Here is a 19156-nt window from a genome sequence, read left to right as displayed (position 1 = left end):
CTATTTGGGCGCAATATAAAATCTAAAAAGTTTCAAATTTATTTATTTATTTTACTTATTTTTGGTGGCTTAGAAATTAATTTTTGTTCCTATTAATCAGTGTGTGAATATTCAGGCTTTTATTCAAAACATTTGATCTAAGTATCATTTCATTTCCAAATTTTATATATTGACATTTTTAAATTTTGTTAAAATGAAGGGTTTATTACTAATAGTATTCTTTGTCTTTGAACTATTGTACCTAACACCACACTTACGGTTTCTTTAAATTTTTTGTACCACGTGCTTTTGAACATTTCAGTGATTTAATACTTATTAAGTAATAACAAATCCATCTCATGAACGACATAAATGTTTCTAAAGTCCTAAGTTTTTATAAAAACAGGTAATTGTTATAAAAATTCTGTCATATTATTCTATAGAGAAATGAAATCGAAAAGTACAAGTATTTGAGGAATGTAATGAATCATTTAAAGATTATTTTAATGAGTGAATGAGTCTATGAGATAAATTACATTACACTAAAGAATTTTTTTTTAACACTGATAAAATTTATGCTACAAAAATGCATAAAAAATTATTTTTTAATTAAAAAAAAATTCTATTGGAGAAGAAAACGCGGAAATATTTTGAGCTGATGCCCAAATTAAGATGCTTTTTTCGCCTATCCCCAGTAAATGTACTTGACGATCACTGCTGAAATACACAGCAGCCTTTTTGAAGAGGAATATTATAATTATAAATACTGATGTTTATTTATGTTCTAAGATTAATGATTATTTCAGCCGGAGATCACCACAGGAGCTTTTACTAAGCTTTTGCTTTTCTATTTTATGTTTATCTAGCTTACATGCAGGAATGTGAAGTATTTATGTCGCTAGCAGACATTAGATCGATGTTTCTCCTTTAGTTTTTGTATTTATGTTGTAATTTAGATAAAACATAGTAAACTTTCCTCATTTTTTAAAAGAAAAGGATTTTAAGCGTGATCTTTGTAAGCTAAATGTATTTATCGATTTATTTTCATTCGTGTATCACGTGACATGAAGAAATTGCGATTTTTGAAGCTTTTTCCGAAATCGTTAGGCCTTGAAATGCTTCTCCCCACTTACAAAGAAGAGTTCATAATATGTAATCAATAGTGTTATTAACCGCATAGAATATATAAAAGAAGATGAAAAGGACTGAAGCTTTCAGGAAAATCTTTTCATCGATTACACGCTAGGACGAAATGGACTTTCCAAAATGGTAATAGAGACAAATTGCTGAATCTGGGTCTTTTTCCCGTAAACCCCCCTTCACGCAAATCACATCAATCACGTGATATTTCAAAAGACGTCAGTTCCACCCGAAGACCAATTAGAGACCGAGGATTCTTTCCGGAAAGCTCCGATAACGATTTCGATATCGGAATATCGATGATGCCAAACTCCGGGGCGTGCACACACATAGTTTTTTTTCTTTTTTTTTAACTAAAAAAGTACTTTTCAGGTTCTTTGTTTAATTTAATGACCGCTAAGGTGAAAGTGACGTCTAAGATCTCTATTTTCAATTTTCTTTCCGGCACTTTTACCATGAAATTCTCCGGGATCACCAGCTATTATAGACGTTTCTTTACTATACGATATTGCTCCACAACATAATTGCATTATTGAGAACAAGACATTTAATGTGAGGGTGCATGTATTTTACATAAAATTAAAGAGAATTCAAAAGTTTGTAACGCGAAAATTCTAAATCACGAAACGTTTTAAAAAATATCATCGATAGAAAAGGGAAATTTATCGACTTTTAAAAAATAAGGGTACAGGCGGTAGCAGCCAACATGACAAATTGTACAATTATTCAATAATAATTATTACAATGATCCGATCATCTACACAGTAATTCTTGTTTTTGAAATCGTAAAACAAAAATTAAAATAATTACAGTTTCGAAAAATTTTATTTAACGCAACCATATCTCCTTATTATGCTTTTCGCAGATTAAGAGTTTTTTTAATGAAGGTATGTATCAATTCTTCCATCATGCCTATCCTTTCGCACCATTTTTCAAACCACGTGTGCTTTATTCGTATACTTGTACTGCATGATGGTAATTCTCATTAAATTTTTTAATATTTTAATTTTAATATTACATTGATGTTTTAACATTATTAGTTGGGAAACAGTTTATAAATGCTTAATTATTTTTATTATTTTAAACTGACATAATACTATTATTGATTTATCTATTGCTAATTTTGTCCACGTCGTGATTTCTCCCCCCTCCCACTCCAAAATATTACATTCTTTCTTAAAATATTACATTTTCGTATCGAACATTGCTGATATTTATGCTATTTTAAACTTTTTCATGAGAATTATATTTCTGTTAAGGTTATTAATAAACACACAATTAAGGCTGAAATATTGGACACCTTATAGATAAAACGATAGTGAATTTAACTAGATACGCCCAAGCACTGATGGAGAATTTCTGTAGGGACAAATTCGAGACTCTCCCCCTTCTTCCTCTTCCACCAGTCTATCGAAATGACTTGCGGCTCAAAAGTATTTTAAGTACCTCGGTCTTACAAAGATTCATCGCACTTAAAATTATATGTAAAATATGCGAAGGATTTAGCTTCTAGTTGCACATTTTTATTCATTTCAAATGGTAAATCATTATTCTTTTAGATTCTCCAAGATCACATTGTAGAGACATTAGGTATTTTGGAAGCAGGAAAGATGAAAAGTTAACAAAGCCTACGCCGGGAATCAAATCACGGTCCTCTGGAATACCAACCCAGTGTGCAGAGCACCACGCCACGAAGGCACGCCAAGACGGTGGGAGAAATACCTTATAACATATGCGATAGTAACTTAAGCTAAATAGGGATCTTTAAATTTACTGCATCATATTGTTCAAACAAAGGAAGACAGATGGGAAAAGCGGCTGCAAATGTCTTATAGCAGTAGAAGGGAAAGCGGTCTGACGAAAAATGGCGCGAACTCTACATTTATAGTAGCGGTTACATAACATGCCAGAATATTCTCGAAAGTACTGATCTAAGGGGAAGATCCTGAAATTGCGGAAAGTTAATTAGAGGTTGCCTGTTCACGGACAGCAAAGGCATCGTATTTTTTATATTTTACATCTCCGGGTTCCCTGCCATCATGAAAAAATGTTGCCCGTAAACGTTTAAATTGCTATTGTTGCGAATGCTCACTTGCCTGACCTATGGTCAGCCCAAGCTCACAAAATTCTCCGTGGCAAGGAGCGAAAGTTCACTCCTGTCGTTGGCAACAGCTTGGAGCACCATACATGTGACAGTGGGATTTAGTTCAGTTCCGTCTCTAATTCTAATGAAGAGCTCCCCAGGGGGACGGGTTCGAGGGTCTCCCACTCCTCTTTCCCTACCAACAACCTCTCGCGAGGACTTTAGGCTTACCGCATATTTTGAATGTCCCCATGCCGAGTGGACGCTATACATTTACAAACATCCATGTCTTCTTTGGTATTCAAACCGGGCACGGCAGTCAGCGATGCTAACCATTATAGCGGTTGGAAGCCAAACGTTTAAATAAAAGAAATAACCGCACTTGCCTAATTTTAAAGCGAATGCGTTTTTGATTAGAGCAGTGATGGCCAAACTCATGATATTAAGGATCTCAGGCGAGAATTCAGTAAAGTTTAATAGCCGCAAATGTATATACTTGTTAATGATTTAAGCTGTTTTTGAATGGAAAGAAACGTTGAAGTAAAGTAAATAAGATTTCCCCACTTTTTTATATAATTAATGTAGTTACATATAAATAAATATAAATAAATATTACTTCACCTGCCCTGAATCCATGAAAATATGCTTCTACGATAAGCAAATTTGAAACGACATAAAGTTCTACGATAACTTCTACGATAAGCAAATTTGTAAGATACACAGAACACACTTTTTCAGAAATCTTTTGAATTCTGTTTTCTCTGTCTGCATTGCTTTTATAAAAAGAAAGCGAAAATCGAAATAAGACGGTTTAATCTTTATAAAAAAAGCTAAAAAGAAAGGTTTTTTTAATAAAAAGCAATTTGAAAAGGCCATTTCAATGAGTTTCCTTTATTTTTAATACATACGTACTCTTCGGTAAGGAACAAGATATGTGACACGCTGACAGCGCATACTGAAAGGGATTTGCCGTTTCGAAAATGAAAATTATTTAAAAATAAACTGTCGACTTACGGGATTTCGGATATAAAGCCTATATAAAGCGGATATAGTATAGACTAGCATAAAAAAATCTTGGATGCTTCTACAAACTGATGCTATGGTTATAAATGCTTAATTATTTTAACATGAAACATGAAAGCTGCGTCTCTTACAACTCTGATTTCTGAAAGCTAAAATATTTAGCCATAGTTGTTGAATTATGAAATGTAAATAGAAATCTAAAATTTATTCAAATATTTTGCTAAATTTTGTTAGGAAAATGTACCTATATGTGTATAGTATTAAACTATATATGTATATCAGAAAACCTCGTTAATATACTTTTTGTTGTTTTTTTAATATAGGTGCATTTTATTTTTAAAAGTTATAGCCTTAAATTAGTTCTCATTAAACCTAGACATCAAATATCGCTGTATTGAAAAACCTTTATGATTAAAACAGTTTTATTTCCTTGCTCTCTTTTATATTGCTCATATTTGAAGAACTGAACAGATAAGATTCACAACAGACTCAGAAAGCTTTCCGAATTTGAACTCGAGAAAATTTAGGATCAGAACTGAAAACTACTCCAGAGAACCTAGAATTAAATGTTTGAAGTTAAATTATATGTATCTGTAGTGCTGTTTAGTAAAATTTCATATTAATGACTTCAATGTTGATGACGTATGTTGATCATTTAAAAAATAATATACGAAAAGCAGCACTTGTACAGTGGCTATTCACACATTTTTCACACGATTTGTATTTATTATTTAAATTAATATTTTATCTAAAATGTTTGCGTTTTAAGTGTTCTGTAGGATAACCCTTATTCTTCACTATCTTTTTACCCCGTAATTTTCCAAGCAAAAAAATCTAGTATCGGAAGAGGTACTTAATCCTTTCCTTTTGAACAGTCCAAGGAAGGTTGTAAGTCGACGAGTCAAAGGAAGGTTGTAAGGACTTTGAAAAGCCAATTTGCTTTTCAAAGTCTGAAAGTTCGGAAATCCGCGGGTTAGGAGATTTTGTAGCGATGTAAGTGAGGGGTATGGCCTAGATACCCGTTTCGTGTTCCATTTTATTTTCAGAAAATTAACAGTGGATTTTGACGTGTGGCTGCTAACTTTGTTTTGATGGAGTTCTGCTAATTGATAATACTGTGGGTGAATAGAAGATATTACATATTTGAAAACTGGATATAAAATATGTTTCTGATAATATATGGAGTTGATCTTAACATTTTTCTCCGCTCACAATATTTTAAATTTGCCGTTATATAAAAAACCAGCAGCACTCATAAATCCCTTTGAATAACTTTCTTTAGATTCTTTCAACGATGTTTTAAGACTGATTTCTCTTCTTTGGTGATAATAAATGGATATATTTTAATTGCAGTCCTTTACATGCACCCAAGATTCCTCTATTGTGACAACAGTTTTCCATTTTGGTTCGAATAAATGTTTCTCATAAAGAATTCTGCAGTGCGTTCGGCGTTCGGTGATATTTTATGGTGAAAGATGATGCATATTATGTTTTTTTAATCTTTTTAAGATTCAAATCAGCATTAATCACATTGTTTATATTTGACACGGAGCATTTTAATGAATTTACAACTATCCGTTGAATTGACATATATTTTTTTTAAATGTTAAAGATCTTACCTTTGCAACGTTCGAAATATTCCGTTTTTCTTTCGATATGTATTTGGAACAATTTTCCATTTGAAACCAAATTTTGACGTTAGTTTCCTCTCTTGTTGACAATACTACTATCGTAGCTTTAGATACCAAAAAACTATGGCTTTCATAGAGTTATTTAATAACTGATACGAATACTTTTCTTCGGAAAGAACAACACAACCATTGCCTTCTATCCATTGCTTCTTTAAAAGCGCCATTTTGCATGAAAACAAAATTGCTAAGTAGCAAACCATAATTTATATTTTCAAAAATATAGTTGCAGTTAAAATGAAAACTTCGAAGCAGACAATTGTTTTCAATAGCAAAGCCAATTCGTCCAAAAATGTACGAACTGCCTTTTATTCTTTTGGTGGTGGACAAGTATGTTACTTGCTTACATCACCCGTATCAATACAAGTTCAAGAATGTCCCGATTTATTGACTATTTTTCGCCAGAGACATGTAATATAATCTTCTTCTCGCAAAAGGAAGATTTAGCATTACACTTTGGTATCCTTAGACAACATGCTATCATTCATGACTGTAGTGCTTTTAAACAATCTAGATTCAAATGACAGCACCTTTCGTCCATAACATCCATCTACAGTTTTCAGCATTTGTATTTCAATGCTTAATATTTCAAATTTTAGGTGCATATACAAGTATTATGTACCGTTGATTTGAACACATAACACTTTTTGATTGATAGATTGCGCGAAAATGTGTTTGTTTTTATCTTTGCTACATGAAAAGTTGTTCCTCAAATAAATTTTACGTTTCCTTTCAGTTGCTGAATTAACTGAAAATGTGTTAATTTTTTAGCTTGCATACCTATAATAATATATGCAATATTTAGTATAACATTTTTACGCAGAATTAGCATTTACATGAATTTCCGGAGAAGTAACAGAAACTAAAAATAAAATATCTATGAATCTAAACAATACAAATAAACAGACTACGTACCTGATGACAGAGCACGTGCCTCATAATGAGATATAGTGGAGACATCGTTTCTTTTTGCAAGGGCTAGAAGTTTAGATGAATACATCATTATCCGTCGACACTGTAAGTCTTGCCAGAGTCCTCAGAAGCTCACACATGAAATTTTGGGTTCGGGAATAAAGGTGTCTGACAAAATCATTGCGGCAAATGCACTGCCTATGGAAACGTCACGAAAAAAATAATGTAAGGCGAAAACATCGTTGTACTAAACATTAAGAGCAAAAAAAGCAAGAAAAAAACATCACAGTTCTAAATCATCGTGGTAAAATCCATCGTCATTGAAAATAAAGCAGTTCAAAAATATCTCAGTTTTAAAGTTTCGCCGACGAAAATTTGTGAAAATTGAGTTCAATACTGTTTTTTAACATTTTTCTACAAACATTTTATAGCATAAAAATACGATATTTATTAATTTGGGATGCTGATCACGAAAATGAGGTTAACAAAGTTCGATTGTTTCTTTTTTAAGTAGGATTAAAAAAAGAGTAGGGTATTTTGTTACCACAATCTGACTGTTAAATAAACACTTCTAAACGTCCAGCAGTGCACTAGTAACGTAACAGTATTTGTGGAAATATGCACAAGTTAATTATTTCTTGAGCTTAACAAATCATGATTATAAATAATGCTCCATTCTAAACAAAAATCTATATTTGAAAATAAAATTCATATTCGTGCTTAAGATGTTAAATTTAGTTAGAAAAAATATTTCATCTCTGTGACAGAACAATAGTAAAAATATGTGGAGCTGTGTAATAGTTATCACCTTAATTTTAGGAAACAATTTAGGAATTTAGATTTGTTCCAGTTTAAATTTTTGAATATTAGTATTTACAAATTTTGAAAACAGATATCTGAAAAAGAAAAAAAAAAAAGTCTTAAAATGAGATGGCTTTTAAAACATTGACTGAACTATAGCTCTAAGAGCAATTAGTAGTTATTACGAGAATTCAATGAAAAGTATAGTTACTTTAGCGTAATTAAATGTTTTTCCAGAAATCAAAGTAATCCTTTTTCATTTATATTATTTCAAAAAAGTAGAATTGTTGCGAAGAAAATTTTGCCAAAATATTAAAAAAATATTTTTTGAATACCTGCACCCCTCCCCTTTTTGACTTCATTTATTTCTCTTTTCTGAAAAGATTTTCGTTTTTAAAAATATTACAGTAATTGAAATAGAATTATTGCCCTTTATTCCAGTTGAACTGAAATACTACAATTTAACTGGAAGCTAAAATTAGCGCTTTTACAAGAACGTACTTAAAAATACATAAATAAAATTTTCATAATAAATATCTTTTAGATTAAATGCTATCATTCTGCTTATTTTCGAAATTTCAGTTAAATTCTTTTTATAGTCTTTTTAAGTTATGCGATAGTTATATTAATTCCAGTATTTTTTTCAGAATTTCTGAACATTTATAAAAGACTTTTCCACTGGCTTTGCTCTCTGATCAGATTAAATATTTCCCACACCTAATTTAATTTAAAGTATATGTTTGGGGAAATTGCCCCATATTAATGAGATTAAAAATTTAAAAATATATTCAAATTGAATTATGACACAATAAATGCTTTCTGAAACTTCAAAAACTTGAGACTACAATGTACATCATCTACAATATGTTCGTAATTTAAAAACTTAATAATTCCAAACCTCATTAATATAAAATTATAATAATTATGCATCCGATATGTAACATTCGGAATAAGAAATATCAGTTATTAATTAAAATAAAGTTGTAAATTTCCATAAAAACTATCATTTGGCCATAATATGATTTATATACACTGGTGTGCAAAAATTAAGGACGAGACGGTTTTTTTCAATATAACTTTGTACAAAAGCTTTCCAAATCAACACATTTAATACCGTAAGATCCCCAATACGTAAGGACATGAGTAATGTAAGCAACACTTACTAAAAGAGAAATCAGAGGGATAAAAAGAAGCTTTATTGAAAAAGTAGCATGGAGCGCAATGCGACTGAAGGCCGAAACATCCCTGTGATGGGTGTCCAGCAAGAAACATCCGGTCTTTAATAGGGGATATGATCTTCCCTGACTGCTGGGCAGGTTTCACAGCGTCTGCCCATGCTGAGAATGAGGGTGTCAATGAGTTGTTGAGGCATTGCTGCCCATTCGTCTTGCAGCGCCAATCGAAGCTCTGGAATCGTTACTGGTGGTAAGGTACGAGCTGCCAAGCGTCTGCCTAGAAAATCCCATACATGTTCGATGGGATTGAGATCCAGAGATCGTGCCGGCCAATCCATACGTTCAATATCCTCACTCTCTAAGAGCTGTTCGGCAGCTACTGTGCAATGACATGGTGCATTGTCGTCCATGAAAAGGAACTGCGGACCCATAGCGCCTCTAAAAAGACGCACATATGGAAGAAGAATCTCGTTACAATAACGGGTCCCGTTGACTGAACCTGCGTCGAAGATGTGAAGGTTTGTACGACTACCAAGCATGATGCCTCCCCAAACGAGAACATCGCCACCTCCATACCTGTCCCTTTCAATGATGTTGGAGGGAGGATTCCGGCTTCCCCGCTCTCTTCAGATGAGTATGCGATGGGAATCGCTACTCAGACTGAATCTGCTCTCATCTGTAAAGCTTACTCGTCCCCATTCATTGTCTCTCCAATTCCGGTGTTCCCGCCACCACAGAGAACGCCTTCTCCGATGGGCAGACGTAAGAGGTAACACACCGTACAGGGCGTCGTGCAAACATACCACCACCGTGCAGTCTCCTGGCCACGGTAAAACGCGATATCGGTCGTCCAGTCGCCTGTGTCGTGTGTCTAGCGATTTCTCCCGCTGTCTGCCGCCTGTTTCTTCTGGCCTGTAAGGCAATATACCGGTCATCTGCGGGTGTGGTTCCTCGTGGACGACCACTACTATACCCCCGGATAGCTGTTCATGTAGTTTGAAATTGTCTCCAAAGTCGTGAAACGATGCTGTGAGCAATTCCGAACTCTGTAGCCACACCTGTCACACTGCGGCCTTCCTCCAACTTCCCTATGATTCGATCTCGGGTAAAAGCATCCAGATGTCGTGTAACAGATTGATTATTCGCTATTTCTCGCTGAGGCTGGAACTCGGTGTGATTTTAACTGCTATACGGCGTGCAATCCCTTTGCCAGAAATACTGACCTTACACCGACAACATGCTTTATACTACTCAGGCACTCCCCCATTACGTCTACCTGCATATCTGCGCATGTGCTACCGTACATCACCTTACTTAATCTCCTGATTGGTCTTTCTGTCGGCTCTGCCTCTTCGTTCAGCTGATATGCTAATTTTTCGACTTCGTCCTTAATTTTTGCACACCAGTGTATATTTTAAATTATATAATTTAAAAAATTTAAATAAAGCTTTAAATTATTAAAAGATACGATTACTGCTTTTGCCTTGCCCAGTGTATTGATCACTAACACAAAGTTTAAATTTAAAGCATTACTTTAAACTCTTATGTTTTGCTCAGTAGCAAAATTTGGAAATTCACTATATGAGCGTGCGTAAAAGATCAACTTTAGATTTTTTTCGGAAAATTATTATATTGTTTTAATTCGCTCAGTCTTTTAACCAACAACAGGTGGATTAAAATAGAAACATAAAGCATTTCATGCTTTGTGTAATAAAAGCTCTTCGAAATTCCGCTATGAACGCGTGAAAGAGAAATTTAAAGTCTTGTGCGTCATGCAGAGGCAATATGTGCCAGGAGGAAGCCTCTAGATTCTTTCTATACTTCACATCCGTTAGTTTATGAAGTAAGATCATGCTTACATATTTTATTTTGTAAAAAAAAATTGTATATTAAATGCACCTTCGTGGCACCCCGGGGCCGTGGATTGTTTTGTGCACATTGATTTCGGTATTTTAATGGAGGCTTTTTCGCGAAGCTCTCAGTGGATACTGTGTCCAGGAGTTGCTTCTGTAACAAAGTACAATCACGATTAATAACCTGAATCTTTACAGAATGCTATCCGGGAGCTGCAGTAATGCAAGTCGGCATCTTAATGTGTCCCACACAAACTTTATAAGGATTTAAATCCCGAGAATATACAGGCCACTCTACTGGATATCTTTCTACCATTTCCACTAGATTTCAAATTGATTGATAATTAAATATTATCATCCATTAGGAGGACGTTTTCAAAATACATTTCTACATAATTTGCTTAAGAAACAATAGTCTTATCTTTATGAGGTTCATTCACAGTTTTACTAGTGAAAAAGGTTAGATTACTGCGGGCATTGAAAGTGACACTAGCCTGTACCATAACTTCTACCACATTTTTAAGGATGCTATTCATAGATGTTTTCAGACTTACTACTTGATATTTGATTCCTATAGATTATAACCAGCTAGAACCATTCTCTAAACAAAAATAAGACACCCCAGGGGAAAGATATCGGTTCCAGTCCCTGATATTCTAAACAGGAGGATATCTGTGACCGGGCGTATTTCGCAGCCCGACTTAGTAAGACATAAATCTTGGCTTTATTGCATACTGCTCTCTTTATACAGCCTTCAACTCATGATATATCTAGATAGCCGAAATTCTGTAGCTGTAGTTACATTTGCAATCTAAGCTGACGTAAGAGGTCCATTTCTTTTAGCAATCACTAATCCACAACGATCTTGAGAGACTATTTTGGCATTCATGTACGTTGATCGTGTTGTCTGCCTTCATAACCAATGTCTTCATAACAGTTTCCAGACATCTAACATGACGTTCTTGGCTGCTTTTAGATTTTTACAGATTTGTGTCAGTGTCTGCCATGTTTCCATTCTCGCAAGCAAGATCCATTTCTCATAATGCATCAGATACCTTCTCAATTGCATGTCTGATGTTCTACACGCAAAATTTTTATCCAGCTCTTCGTACAGTCTTCCGTGTTTGTAGAGAGAAAGGAAGAAACAATAGAATTCATAGATAAGGTCCAATAGGGTTAATCTTTTTCCGTGTTTTGAAGGTGAATCCTTTTGGACTACGTGAAGATGTTTACCTTGAGCTATCAACCAACTGTTTTTAAATGCGCTTCGTTTAGTATAAATAACAAAAAACAACTATTACAGTTATTCCTTTAATTTTTCGAGCCAATGTACAAAACGTCATCTTGCATGTTTAGCGTCTTTCATCCAGACAACTATGATTACCTTTTTTTGTTTAATCAATCACTTTAAATGCTTACTCTAGTGAATTTTTCATTATTATTGTAAGAACTGGTTAGTAAATTAATATATCATACGCAATTAAATACTTATAAAAATCTTATATACATATATATATATTTTATTTTACAAAAAATTTTAGTATTAGACGTCTGTGTAAATGAAAGAGCAATAAATAAATGAATGTAATTTTATGCAAAATAATTAATTAAAAAACATGAAGTACAAAAGAATTTATATTCAAAAATCACTTTCGCAAAAATCAATCTTTTATTTGCTTGCGAAGATCTGCAAAAATCCTACGACTCCCTAGCGAGCGCTGTTAAGGGACTTAGCAAACATTTATGGTTACATGGCTTTAATTTTCGTTGGTTAGACAGCAATCCCTAAGGACCATTTGTATCTTTTCAAAGATAAAGACATGTGTTTTATGACTGCAAGATCATCCTAGATTATTCTGAGTTACACGACTTGGTTTCTCTTATTTTGTATGTTTTAACGGTTTTTTAGTTTTACTTGGTAACAACCAAGGGAAATTTAAAATTCGCTAAAAGTTTCGAAGCAGAAATCTAGAATCGCAATAAATCGGAATTTAGAGGATATATTTAAATCTTTGACCTGAGAATCGAGTGAATAGAATTATGCGAAGGATGCGTTCAAAAGCGAATTAAGTACATTTTTATAATTTGGAAGACATGGATTCAAGAAGAGAACGACAATAAAAACGAAACAGAAAAGTATCAATCATAGTTTCATTAAATAACAAAAGAAATGCATCTTTTTTCATTGGCATGGAAATAAATATATATTTGTGTATATATGTGACTTTTTTCCTTTTATTGTATTTATAAACGTAAACAAATGCATTTGTTTTCATATTTATAAAAAGAAAATTATTCTAAAATAAGATTTCGAAGTTTAGAATTTGCTTTTCAATCATAGGTTTCTTGTCTATTTAAAACAAAGATGGAGTACTCGTTTCTTTCATTCTTGTCAGACATGTACTTTCTTAACTGAAAAATGATATTTAACATCCCAATTCTTACTAATAGAATTTAAATCGCAGTATAAATTGCAGATCTTCCGTAAACTGTAAATTAAATTATGGCTATACTGGGGTAAATACTAGGCCATTCGAAAAATTCTGCAGTTTTTTTTATGATAAAGACAAATAAAACAGTACGAAAACATAAGAAAATTTGAATCACATACTAAGTACTATTTTATTTTTCGGCCTTTGTGCTTGCTCTCCTGCAGCTTGAAAATTTCCTTTTTTTGAAATGTCATTACGGTTATTAGAAAAGAAGTTACCGAAGTGCTGTTGACAGGCTTTAGGGAAAGTAAGTCCAGGACGCTTAGAGGGTTTTGAAGTGACATGAAAAGATGAAAATCCGGAGAAGGGAAGCCTAGTGAATAAGAGGCGCCATACTCAAAACGCCATTCTTAATAAGTTTTTGCTTGACATTTATCAAAATGTTTGGCCGAGCATTATCATAGTATAAGACAAGACCTCGTCGATGATTCCTTAGTGAGCTTTTTGTTTTAATTTCTGCTTTTAAAACTGCCATTTTAGAAATGTATTTTTCCATATTTATTGTCTGATTGGGTAGCTACAATTGCTTTGTAGTCCTATCATACGCATCGCATCCCTCTCGATGCAGTCCCATCAGTCTCGGTGATAATAATGGAGTTTCTTTAAGTCTGTCTTATGATTTTTTGTAACATTATTATACAGTAACCACTTCTCTTCTCCAGTAATTAGTGGTTTAAAAAAAGAAACTCCTTTTTTTTTTTTTTTCTTTTCAGCAGCGAATCAAATACCGCAACTTTAGCAAGAGTATTCTGCTTTGTTAAAGTATGGGGTAACTATACAACATGGTGACTTACATATTCAGTTTTCTTTAAGTGATCGTGTTCTGTATTTTTTGGGAATATTTAATATGTCTGATAGATCATGAACACTGTAGTATGTATATTCAATAACAACTTCTTTTATTAGGTCCTTGTTAACAGAGGATAGCTGTCCAGAAACGGCATAATATTCAAGGATGAGATTTCCGCCCTTAAACTTCACAAACTACCTTCGAAAGCGTAATTCCAAAGATTTCACAAATTCACGTTTAAGAAATTCTGTAACAAAATCTTGCTAATTATCTCGAGCTCTACTTTGTGATATATTCTTTATCTCGATCTTCTATGTGAATATTGTTTCCTTCTCAAAATATGTCGTCTACAAAATTTGTCAATAAAATTCCGCTACAGTGACTTTTTCGGCAAATCCAGCGTTTGTTGTCATTTTAAAACTTCTTTTTAATGCATATGGTCTACTTTTGAATATTACAGCTGAATGACCATTTCTGATTTCAATAAATTCAGCTTTCGATAAACTCTTAATTGTGTTTTAAATGAGATAAACAAAAATATCAAAAGGCAAATTTACACAGGCATGTGTATTGATCAGATTATTAAGTGTAACAAGCCAACTAGCATTTATCAGTTAATGCCCATAGTCTCAGCAAATAAACCTCTCAGCAACGATTTTTTGTAAAGGGGATGATTCGGGTAAAATTTAGCATTCTTTTCAATAGGGGTGCAGATGAGGGAAAAAGGAAATAGCAGCTGATGAAACGGCACGATTTCGACCACAAGATAAAAAATCAAATGACAAAACGGGGAATCCCGCACGATTTCGACCACAGCAGGGATTCTCAACTATACATATTACAGTGGTACGCGTACCACTGGTGGTACTCAAGCAAAGAATAGGTGGTACGCAAAGAAGCAACCTCCAATAAACGGACACAGATACCTCTCGTTGTTCTTGCCCTACTGCAGACCTTTCGAGAGAATTTTAAGCTTAGGAACACACTGGTGTGCAAAAATTAAGGACGAGACGGTTTTTTCAATATAACTTTGTACAAAAGCTTTCCAAATCAACACATTTAATACCGTAAGATACCCAATACGTAAGGACATGAGTAATGTAAGCAACACTTACTAAAAGAGAAATCAGAGGGATAAAAGAAGCTTTATTGAAAACGTAGCATGGAGCGCAATGCGACTGAAGGCCGAAACATCCCTGTGATGGGTGTCCAGCAAGAAACATCCGGTCTTTAATAGGGGATTTGATCTCCCCTGACTGCTAGGCAGGTTTCACAGCGTCTGCCCATGCTGAGAATGAGGGTGTCAATGAGTTGTTGAGGCATTGCTGCCCATTCGTCTTGCAGCGCCAATCGAAGCTCCGGAATCGTTACTGGTGGTAAGGTACGAGCTTGCCAAGCGTCTGCCTAGAAAATCCCATACATGTTCGATGGGATTGAGATCCAGAGATCGTGCCGGCCAATCCATACGTTCAATATCCTCACTCTCTAAGAGCTGTTCGGCAGCTACTGTGCAATGACATGGTGCATTGTCGTCCATGAAAAGGAACTGCGGACCCATAGCGCCTCTAAAAAGACGCACATATGGAAGAAGAATCTCGTTACAATAACGGGTCCCGTTGACTGAACCTGCGTCGAAGATGTGAAGGTCTGTACGACTACCAAGCATGATGCCTCCCCAAACGAGAACACGGCCACCTCCATACCTGTCCCTTTCAATGATGTTCGAGGGATGATTGCGGGTACCCCGCTCTCTCCAGATGAGTATGCGATGAGAATCGCTCCTCAGACTGAATCTGCTCTCATCTGTAAAGAGTACTCGTCCCCATTCATTGTCTCTCCAATTCCGGTGTTCCCGGCACCACAGAGAACGCCTTCTCCGATGGGCAGGCGTTAGAGGTACACACCGTACAGGGCGTCGTGCAAACGGACCACCACCGTGCAGTTTTCTGGCCACGGTAAAACGCGATATCGGTCGTCCAGTCGCTTGTGTCGTGTATCTAACGATTTCTCCCGCTGTCTGTCGCCTGTTTCTTCTGGCCTGTAAGGGAATATACAGGTCATCTGCGGGTGTGGTTCCTCGTGGACGACCACTACTAAACCCCCGGATAGCTGTTCCTGTAGTTTGAAATTGTCTCCAAAGTCGTGAAACGATGCTGTGAGCAATTCCGAACTCTGCAGCCACACTTGTCACACTGCGGCCTTCCTCCAACTTCCCAATGATTCGACCTCGGGTAAAAGCATCCAGATATCGTCTAACAGATTGATTATTCGCCATTTCTCGCTGAGGCAGCAACTCGGTGTGATTTTAACTGCTATACGGCGTGCAATCTCTTTGTCAGAAATACTGATCTTACACCGACAACATGCTTTATACTACTCAGACACTCCCCAATTACGTCTACCTGCATATCTGCGCATGTGCTACCGTATATCACCTTACTTAATCTCCTTATTGGTCTTTCTGTCCGCTCTGCCTCTTCGTTCAGCTGATATGCTAATTTTTCGACTTCGTCCTTAATTTTGCACACCAGTGTATTTCAAGTATCTCCATGGCGCAAAACGTTACTCGCTTAAAAATATCCATCTTTTTTCTGTGTTTTGAACTCGGATCCGAAGATATAGGAGCAGGCCTCCCAACAACTAGCTCAATGTGGCAGCTGGAATCTATTAACAAAGCACTATTTCCAGGCGTGTATTTCAAACCGTTTAGCAAGCTCACATGTTAACATATTTTTTACCTTTTTTTGTACGAATATGTATAGTTTAGTTTTACATTCGGAAGATGTACATATGACATATTTTTGGAAATTTCTTATTGGAAATAAATTTTATTATCTAGAACTGATTTTAAAAAAATATTATTTCTATGAAATGTAAATTTCTTTTACATTGCAACGACTTTCCATCTTATATTATTTTTTTTCTCTCGATATTTTTTGCAACAAATTTAGTCTTCTCATTATCGACCTAATAGTAGTTGTGGTGGTCTGTCATCTTACCATATAGCTATACCATTACATTATGAATGCGTTCTATATCAGTATTAATCATTTACATGTCAATCGTCTTAACACTTAAGTTATTTTTGCGCATGCATAAACATCTTCTTATGCAGTCTCTTGAAGAAACAACTTGATTTCTTTCTTTTTCACTCCATAATCGTTAATAAATATTAGAAAGCTTCTATGCTTAAATCAGACAACGAAACAATATATATTAGTATGAAATTTATTGAAAAGTAGGAAGCATAATGTACGTATCCAAATGATCAGAAGGTTGTTGATGCGTGTTCCTTGATATATTGCACCAAGATACTTACTGTACATTTATTTACAATTTATTTACAAGTCGTATGCCACCTGGCATATTTACAAGCGTTATGCCTCCTGGCATGTACATGATAGACATATTCTGCCACCTGGCATGTGAATTGATACATCATATTAGTTTTCTGCCACCTGACAGATACGATGCAATTACCTCAATTAGCGGTAATACGCCCGACATTTTGGCGTGTCCGCTTCCCTTACGTTCTGTAACGCAACTAACCTTTTGTGCGGTGCGCCCTCTGGGCACAAATCACCGCAATCACCGAGGAGGCCAAAACATCCTCCCCCCCCCCCGATGAATTACATTCATCTTAATACAATCTTCAATATATGCAAACAAGTAAATGAAAAATATAGAAACTGAAAGCATACAAAAACCTTCAAAACGTATAAAATTACATGTTACACTTACCAATCTTCTAGCAAAACATCTTATATCTTACTATATTGAAACGTTAACTATGAGGGTTAAACTAGAACGTTAATAAATATTAGAAAGCTTCTATGCTTAAATCAGACAACGAAACAATATATATTAGTATGAAATTTATTGAAAAGTAGGAAGCATAATGTACGTATCCAAATGATCAGAAGGTTGTTGATGCGTGTTCCTTGATATATTGCACCAAGATACTTACTGTACATTTATTTACAATTTATTTACAAGTCGTATGCCACCTGGCATATTTACAAGCGTTATGCCTCCTGGCATGTACATGATAGACATATTCTGCCACCTGGCATGTGAATTGATACATCATATTAGTTTTCTGCCACCTGACAGATACGATGCAATTACCTCAATTAGCGGTAATACGCCCGACATTTTGGCGTGTCCGCTTCCCTTACGTTCTGTAACGCAACTAACCTTTTGTGCGGTGCGCCCTCTGGGCACAAATCACCGCAATCACCGAGGAGGCCAAAACATCCTCCCCCCCCCGATGAATTACATTCATCTTAATACAATCTTCAATATATGCAAACAAGTAAATGAAAAATATAGAAACTGAAAGCATACAAAAACCTTCAAAACGTATAAAATTACATGTTACACTTACCAATCTTCTAGCAAAACATCTTATATCTTACTATATTGAAACGTTAACTATGAGGGTTAAACTAGAACGTTAATAAATATTAGAAAGCTTCTATGCTTAAATCAGACAACGAAACAATATATATTAGTATGAAATTTATTGAAAAGTAGGAAGCATAATGTACGTATCCAAATGATCAGAAGGTTGTTGATGCGTGTTCCTTGATATATTGCACCAAGATACTTACTGTACATTTATTTACAATTTATTTACAAGTCGTATGCCACCTGGCATATTTACAAGCGTTATGCCTCCTGGCATGTACATGATAGACATATTCTGCCACCTGGCATGTGAATTGATACATCATATTAGTTTTCTGCCACCTGACAGATACGATGCAATTACCTCAATTAGCGGTAATACGCCCGACATTTTGGCGTGTCCGCTTCCCTTACGTTCTGTAACGCAACTAACCTTTTGTGCGGTGCGCCCTCTGGGCACAAATCACCGCAATCACCGAGGAGGCCAAAACATCCTCCCCCCCCCCCGATGAATTACATTCATCTTAATACAATCTTCAATATATGCAAACAAGTAAATGAAAAATATAGAAACTGAAAGCATACAAAAACCTTCAAAACGTATAAAATTACATGTTACACTTACCAATCTTCTAGCAAAACATCTTATATCTTACTATATTGAAACGTTAACTATGAGGGTTAAACTAGAACAAACAAATAAAATTATTAGTACAATAAGAAATGAAAATAATAATAAAACATATTCAATATAAACCAAACACTTAAGTTAATGTTCTTCAACTGGTAAAAGACACAGTTTGGTAATAG

At 34.9% G+C, this 19156-nt stretch overlaps 1 long non-coding RNA gene across 1 annotated transcript in view; it reads right to left on the bottom strand.

Annotated features, from left to right (window-relative positions):
- LOC118189727 (uncharacterized) overlaps positions 1 to 19156 on the bottom strand; it is a 117288-nt gene that overhangs the window by 81398 nt on the left and 16734 nt on the right. The window contains exon 2 of the long non-coding RNA XR_004758307.2: positions 6829 to 7023. This is a non-coding gene — a long non-coding RNA (uncharacterized LOC118189727). The remainder of the gene's footprint in view (positions 1 to 6828; positions 7024 to 19156) is intronic.

Source organism: Stegodyphus dumicola, chromosome 3 (genome assembly GCF_044657685.1).
Source record: "Stegodyphus dumicola isolate Sdum_Otavi_A_Nest chromosome 3, ASM4465768v1".
NCBI classification, from domain to species: Eukaryota; Metazoa; Arthropoda; class Arachnida; order Araneae; family Eresidae; genus Stegodyphus; species Stegodyphus dumicola.
This window is presented reverse-complemented; position numbering and strand designations above follow the sequence as displayed.